The sequence below is a fragment of the Cupressus sempervirens genome, chromosome 3, assembly GCF_028749045.1.
Source record: "Cupressus sempervirens isolate cs-2001-9-10 chromosome 3, ASM2874904v1, whole genome shotgun sequence".
Taxonomy (NCBI): Eukaryota; Viridiplantae; Streptophyta; class Pinopsida; order Cupressales; family Cupressaceae; genus Cupressus; species Cupressus sempervirens.
The window spans coordinates 992,863,370-992,872,192 of NC_143120.1; positions in this window are offsets into that span (position 1 = coordinate 992,863,370).

The following is an 8,823-nucleotide window of genomic DNA, read 5'->3' on the forward strand; positions in this document are numbered from 1 at the left end:
GGCGGCATTTAGGAACATGGGAGGATTTCATTAAATAAAAATAGGTGGGACCTCAAAGTAGTGGACCTAAAGGGCAAGGAATGGGGACACGAGAGAAGACTGTTGTAGGAATTAGGAAAGTAGTGTATAAAACAACTCCAGAAGCTTTGGCTTCTGCATCCCCACCAAAAGTTGTGAAAAGGAAAGTTTCTCCCATGGATGCCTCTACCTCCAAAAAGAGGAAAGCCCGTGCAACTATTGTAGAGGAAAGTTTAGAGGAGGCATCTCCGCCATCACATGAAACTACACTTAATTCTGAAAAGGGGAAAGTTGTTGATAAGGGTAAGAAACCAATTTCTACTCCACGAAGAGTCACCAGAATTTCTAGGGTAAATTTGAAGACTGAACCTTCTGTGCCACCTGCTGAACCTCCTACATCACCTATTAATGTTCAAACTTGAGTACTTACACCTGCATAGTCACCAAAGCACAAAATACCTACTCCTAAACATAATAGTGATCTTGAGGAAATTCTCCAAAGACCAGTTAGTCCTATCAATACTGATAGTGATACAGATTCCTTAGAAAGAACAGTGTTTGGGTTTGAGCAACAAGTGGAAGAAAATGATAGTTTACCTTCAGAGGAATACCCATCGACTACTCAGGAAATAGTTCAAGAAATTGTTGAAACATTCCAAGTTAAAATGGCTACTGTGTCTTCTCCTGCAGTCGTTGAGACACAAGAAGAAGTTGTCAATCATGTTGCTCATCAACCGCATGAGGATGACAGCACTATCGCTAGACCGAGTGTTAATCCTTCTACTAGCCACTTTGATGATAATCATTCTATTATCTGACATCATATGCCACCCAATATTCTTACTCCACTATTAACTAGCCTTAATGTTTATCAGCAATTTCAGTGGGAAAAAGTAAATTGGGATCTAGAAAGGAAACAATTGCTCAAAACCATTAAAGAATAGGCATGGAAAATTGAAGAAAAAGATAGTGAAATTAAGGTCCTACAACAACATGTTGCTAAAGTAACAAAACTCATTCTAGAACTTTTGAGTTGCAAGTCACCATCTCTTGTTTATACATTGTCTTTAAAAGAGAAAATGGTCAATTTTCAATTGTCTTGGGTTATTCGAGGGTTGAATCCTTCCTTGAACACACCCCAAGAGTTTTATGCAGCATTTAAATTAGTTCCAATGGCCCTCCAAAATCTTCTTTATGAATTATACATCCATAATCTTGTAGTGCTAGATAACAAAGATTGGAATTCACTATTGTATGTAGGAGATGTGCAGTTTAGAGCCATTATGTCTTGGATGCAAAATGAAATCAGTCAAGAAAGTCAGGCTGCCCCATATAGGGAAAAGGAAATGTTAGAATCATTATACATTCGTCCCGAGCTACAGAATGCTCATAGAGTATTCTTTGGTTGGGTCTTCATTAACAGTAAACCCAGTGATGCTGCTAAAATTCATCCCGTACGAGAACAGGCATTCCTAAACTGGGAGTGGCATTGTTCTGCAATTGCTCCTGAAGCCATACGAGCCTCTATTCAAAGGTGGATTCGATTATCTGAAGATCTGAAGACAAGGGAGTTACACTCACCTCAAAACTTTGAATTAGCCACCTACAAGATGCCTAGGTATGTGACATTGGACAAGAATCAGAATAGCTATTGGGTCCTTCTTTGCTTTCAACCACCTATACTACTGCATCCCATGCTTGGAAAATATGAATCATTTTCTGATTATAATCTGAATCATGAGGAATAGAAATGGGAAAGATTGAAATAGGACCATGGATACTTCAACTATAGGGCTCACGAGTTAGGGGAGAAGATTCCTAATGATCTCGGGTTAGATATGCAAATCAAGAACTTGTGAATGCTGAAGGGACCAGCATTGGGGTGGTTGGGGGGAAAATGATGGCACAGAACAATAGATGATTTTTAGCCCCTTTCTATGAACATTTGTCTATATCTTGTTAAAACTTATCATCTTTTAAGCCTAGTATTTTGAACCTTTCGATGTATAAAGTATGAACTTATGGCATGAAAATGATAGTTGATATTATGTTTTAAAAGGGGGTTCATTATTTTAAATCTTTCTTCATGTATATTTAACATGGGTAGGTCTTCCTACAACCGAAAAGATTGTGGAACCGTTACTTGAATGGTTAATGCTTTTCTTATAAATTAATGAATATGAATAGATGTCGTCGAAAGTTTTGTGTGTATCATTGATGACCACAAGAATTCAAGCCGAGCGAGAATCCACTAGATGACCATGAAAGACTCGCATCGAGGAAGCATTGGTTTTAATGGACTTGGCGACAAAAATCAAAAGGGACCTATTTTCATGGATGACAAACAGGAGCTGACAAAGCGGTTGAGCGAGAAAGTAAGCATTGAAGCAGTCAGTTAAGCATGCATGGAGTTGTTATAGATACATGGATTCCTAGAGGATGGTTTAAATCAAAGGAACAAATCTAGCATCCTTTGTGCTCTATATTTATGGGAATTCAAGGAATAGTTAATGCTTTTATGTTTGCATGTTGTAACAAACTATCCTTCAAAGTAACTCATAAATTTAGGAGTTTGTCATTCCTTCTTTTCAAATAAGACCTTGTCTGTATTTGAAAAGGTGAGAAGAGGAAAATAATAGAAGGATTATAGAATTGTTGGTTATCTATTTTTTATGTACCACTGCATATTTGAATGAATATATGGTTTGCTAAGTTCTTACACTTCTATCTGAGCTTATCTTTCCTTCATTCTTCTGTGGGGGCCCACACAAAAGGTAGAGTTTACTTTAGTCATTAGGAGTTGTTCAATTTTCTAAGCTAAGTGTAGAACTGTTGTTCCTATAGCCACTGGAAACAGAACCAGTTCTTTAAGCATTTTCATTTTTGAGACAAATATGTACATTTTAGATCCTTTGAAGATACCTTGCTTCCACCAGTCTCTAATTTGTTCAAGAAAGTTTAGGTCTAAAAACCACATTTTTTCACATTTGAATAAATTTTTAACCAGTTTCAAAGGTTTAGAAAATTCAATTCTAACCAAGAAATGATCTGAAATAGCTATTAGAAAAATAGAGGAAGAAACGTTAGCATTAATTTCACTCAATTCTCCTTTGAGGAAAAACCTGTCGAATTTCTCAGCAATGTATGAAGAGTGCTTCCTTCTATTGTTCCATGTGTAATTCCCATTACTAGACAAGATGTCAATCAAATTTTTGGAGTTACACCAATATTTAAAGTCTTTAGTGGCTTCGAAAGATTGTTGAATAAGTTTGAATTTTTCATCGATATTTAAAATGGTATTAAAGACTCCTCCTAAGATGATTAGGTCTTTATCATAATTATGATGAATATAGTGATTTCATCCCACAAGATTTTCTTATCTATGTTATAGGTAGGACCACATATATTTATTAGGACAAATTGAAAATTAGTTCTGATGATTTTGACTCTACTACTTAACCAATTGTTATTTGATTTTAAGATATCTAGAGATACTTTCATGGGGTTATAGATGAAGCCTAAGCCTCTTGAAGCCCCTCTAGATTTTTGTAGTTTAATATTCCGGCTACCTAACTTTTTTTCAAACTTTGATCCTTATAACTTGTTTAACTTGATTTCCTGTAATAGAATGATTTCAGATTCAAAAAAATTTAAGTTTTGTTTTAATAATCTCTTTTTACTAGGGTTGTTTAAGCCCCTAGCATTCCAGGTAGTGATCTCCATGTTTCCTTGGGAAGGATCTTCCCATTCCCTATGTTTAATAATTGGCTGATCCTTTGTTGTTCTCTGGCCTATCCATCTGCCTCTTTGAGTTCCTTGTAGGATTTTCTACCTCTTTTGGATTTCACCTTACCACACTTAGGGGATTTGTTTCCCTCTTGATTCATATAAATACCTAGCTATTCTATATTATTATGTGCACTTAATGCAATTTTAGATTGATTGCTTTATGTACCTACCTTATCTTCATTTACCAGTTCCTGTAATAGTTGCTCCATAATACTCAAGTGAATGTTTATGGTTCTATCCTCTACCAGAGTTAGCTTTCTAAAGTCATTCCCTTCAAATTCCTTACCTTGAAAATTTATTGGAACATCCCTAATAAGTTGTGAAGTTTCCTCGTCTTTGTCACCACCTTCAATATTTAATAGATTTCTACTTAGGTCTTCATAGGTGTAATTATCTCCTCCTAATTTTAAGACTTTTTGTATTAAGATCTCCTTTTGAGCATCACTGCTCTTGTCAATGTTCTCATAGCTAAAAACTTCAATTAATTCCTCAATCAAGGATTCTAGATTGTCCCTTTCAACCTTATTTAAATTTAGATTGTCCTTCTCTAGTTCCCAGACCGAGTCTCTATGTAGAAATTCATGAAAGTCTTGAATTAGTGGCCTATTTGTTATACTCAGTTCGCTACTCTTCTCCTTTTGAATGCTACCAAAGGGGGCTTTATCTTTAGATTTAGTTGGTGGTGATTGCAAAAATTTGGAGAAACTACTATTTGATTTTTTACTAATGTTTCTTGTCTCTATCCCATTCTTTCTTGTCTGAATCTGAGGGGATCCCTGAACCTCTTCTATATTCTTGCATAACCCCTTTGTTGATTCTACCCCAACAAATAGAAGGGCATTTTCTGTTTCTTTTATGTTGCTATCACCATCATCCAGCTACTTCTTGGATAGTTGTATCTTCATTTTTTCTTAAGACTCTTCCTTTTTTATTGAAGCACTACTATCCTTATTCATCTTGGGTTTCCTTTGATTCTCCTTGGATTTCCTAGTGTTGACTATGAACCTCTGTGACTTCTTGATATCCATATCTCTTTGACTATTTATATCAGCTCTATTGGAATCTTTGGGTTTTTGGTTCTCAAAGGGAGTCTACATTTTTGAAGGAGGGCTTGCACTTTTTTATACCCCACTGTCTGATACATCTTCTTTACATTGGTTGAAACTTGGTCCTTTACTTTTTCCTTTTTCTCTACCCTGACCTCTCATTGTTTTATTTGCTTGCATTGCCTCTGGAATTTTCATTTTCACTTCCTTAAGATCCATGGGGGCATTATGTTTAGGAACTAACTGAGGAGTTGTTCTTTTGGGTTCTTCTGTGCTTGCTTTCTCGTATTCTTGGTTCTGAGCAGAACTTAATGGAATGTCTTGGAGAGAATGAATTGAGGCTTTCTTCTATGTGGACTGCCTTTGAAGCTCCTTTTGTTTTCTTATATTCATCAGTGGGAAAGTGCCTTTAAGATCTATTTTTAGGTGTAGTTTTTTAAATGTAATTTTAATATCATTATCTAGTCTTATAATTTCAAAAATTTTGCCTTCATATTTGTGAAATTTAAGGCTATATATTGCTCTATTAGTTATTACTTTGATTTGGTTAGAATCTTGACTATTGATCTTGCCTCTAATCAGTAGTTTGATATTGTTACAAAATTGAAATCAAGAATCCACATCTATCAATTCACCCAATGAAGCCCTTAATTTTTTGATGATTTCAAAATGTAGGAGCTCCGATGGTAGGGATGGTCTCAAAGTCTAACATCTCCTCCTTACAATCCGAGGTCCATTCAAAAAATTTCGCAGCATAGCCTTTAAAGAAACATTTAGAAACAAAAAGGAAATCATTTTTAACAAATTCATCACTATAGTGCAAAAATACTAATCTATCTGAATAGTGAGAAATACTTACTTGATATTCATAGAAGTCCTAAACTGACTTGCAGAGGTTGAGTAATGCACACTTTGGCCCATTCCAATATGTGAATATGCCCACTTCTTTTCATTCTTGCTAGCAAGCTTCCTTATGTGGTTGTTGATAATGATAGTATTGTCAATGGGGGAGGGGGAGAAATAGGGGAGGGCCTAGACTTATGGTTAATATGATCCAATGGAGAGGCAACGCAGAATCTAAGATGGGGTAGGAAATAAAAGTTAGGTGAGGCATAAGGGGATGAAAAGGAAAAGGGCTCAGGGCTCCCTGGTTGGGCCTTGATGGTCTGATCTGCAGCACTATTCGGGAAGAACCCCATTTTCTTAAAGCCTAAATACTTAGTGAGGTTGAAAAACCTAATTTGGCTATCTAGGGTAGCCACAGAGAAGATGATAGGGTGATAACTGCGAGCACCCGATGGGAGGGAGGGCCAAAAAGAATTGAGTCTGAGATGTCTGATGGCGAGCCTTTATGCAATGCTTGCTATCTTTTCTGATTGATGAGGCTAGGGGATGGACTTGATCAGGTCCTGAATGAATTTGTTTTAACTGATTGGTATAGGCTGCTTTTGCTCTTTATACCTATTTAGAACCTCGAAGGTGCCGTTGTAGGCACTTCTGTCCAAAAATAGAGATTCTTCAGAATCCAACGGTACATGTGTGGCGTACTGACAATTAGAATCGGAAGCCAATTTTAGTCGTTTACATGCAGCATAGCCAATTAGAATCTTTTACATGTAGCATAGCCAATTTTAGTTATGTTTTTCACCATTTTTGCGTAATAGGTTAGAGAGATGAGCAGGGAAGTAAAGATGAGCATCAGAGGTCAGTTATGAATTGGGGAGAAAATAAAATAGGAGGAGATTATGCTTTATGGGGATATCAGTGACTGGACAAACAATTGGAGCAGGTTCTCTCTTTGTCTTTTGAGTACTCAAAATTGAGTTGTTTTGATGTATGGAAGCTTGAATTAAGTAGTTGTTGTCGCATTCTAAATTGGAAGTTTGGCGTATGTGGTAGTTTTTTTTTTTTTCGATACAACTGCAACTTGTTTGTTTGATTTTTTTATCTTCATTTGCGTGCAGTCTCCTTAGAAAATTTTTGAACAAAATGGTCAAAGCTTGGGTAAAGTAGACTCGTGAGCCGTAACAGGGCTATGCAACAATTTTGTTGCACTCAGTGAAGCATTTGGTGCCACTAGAATCATAACAAAAACTTGTGATTTGAAACCCCCAACTAGCAAGAAATAAATATTTTTTTGAGAAATCATTCTTCACCCAAAACAATCTGGCGGTGTGCTTGAACATAGGTAGGTGGAAGAACAGAGTTGATAGGATAAACTTTCCCTCTCGGACTTGAAAAATAACAAAATAGATGAAATCATTAAAGATTTTATGGTGAACCAAATGATAAAGAAACAAAAGAACAGAAGGGAACAGGAAATAATATGGGTAATACTGCTAATATGGGTTTGGGTTTGTTAAGTTTCGTTTGCTAATATGGGGTAGAAAAATCGGAAGTCAATGTATTCGTTTGCATGCACGACAGCCATCTCTACATTTGACCCTCTGCAAACAAAATATTCATGTTATGTATAATAACTTTCAACATAATGAAGAACAAGACAGCCCACTTCACTTGATATATGTAGACAAACTATTAGTGGTAGTTTGATTTGATGAGAATGTGAGTCAGACTGATGATGGTAGAATATTTAGATTAATGAGAGTGTTGAATTAATGAAAACATATTATGTTGTAATTAAAATCAATCTTCAAATATAAAAGCCGCAATGTCACAATCAACTCTCACACTATTCTGCAAATGACTATTTTTAAAACAAAATAATCCAAAAGTTAACTGGTCCCTATTTTAACAATGTATCCCTTTACATCTTGTAGTTGTAGCATTTACAATTTATTGTGACTCATAATGATATAACAGCTAAATTCAATTCAATACAGCCATACTCTCAACATAGAACAAACATTAAAAAAATTAAAACTTTTAATAAAGCTGAACAAAATAAGATTTCATAAAAACCTTAGATTTAAGAAATTTCAATCCTTGAATATAACATCAATTTATCAGAACTTGGCCTTTAAATTATAAGAATAATGTGGAAGTAAAGTCACGGTCTTACAAAATGAATATTTGGTAAGCTCGATGCGTAATCATTTCAATTACAGCTTTCCGTATGGCGCTTATGCCGTGTGCTTATTGTCTAAGCTTTTTTCAGAATGTCATTATTTTATTCCCCCGTGTCTCTACGTGGTCGTAATTTGTGAATTTGAACAAGTTCAACTTGCGTCCGCCCCGATTTTATATATTTTAGTAATTAAATACATAAAGTTCGGAATCATTTAGGTGAGGTTAAATCTACATACACAAGATGAAAACTGTGAGAGAGAAATATGATGGTATCTATTGTTTTCTAGTGATATCACAATAGTGAAATATATAAAAATTTATTTTTCAAATAAAATTGTTAAGGCTAAAATTGTATTTAATATATAAGAAAAGTATTATACATGTACAAATCGTGAACATGATAAATGATGTATATGATTAGATTTAAATTGAGAATTAATTTGAAATAAAGAATTTGGTTAAGATTATAAAAGAAAGGAAAGTGACAATTCCAATTTTAATAAATTATGTGGGCTTTTAAAGTGATTTATGTTAATCACTTTATAATCTACAGAATAAATGTTAAGAGAAAACTCTGTATTGGTATACATGCAAGCATTACACTGAAAACTGTATCTAATACTTCAAAAACATTACACTGGAAGGAAAGATTTCATTGGTGGACTGTAGTGTTTGGTTTTTGGTTTTAATTATGTATATTCTTCAATCAATAATGCATAGTTATTTAAATTATATTCAATTATCATATATTTTATAATGCGTCTAATAATACACGAAGTTTAGGATCATACTTCTGTCTTTATATTGATAAATTACTGAATACGATCCAAAATATCATTTTCAAGTAAGCTTGATGCATCACTAGATGCGATCAACTAAAAACATCAAACTTAAGTGATTAAGAAAGAAGAACTCAGACCAAGTAATGATATATATTGTT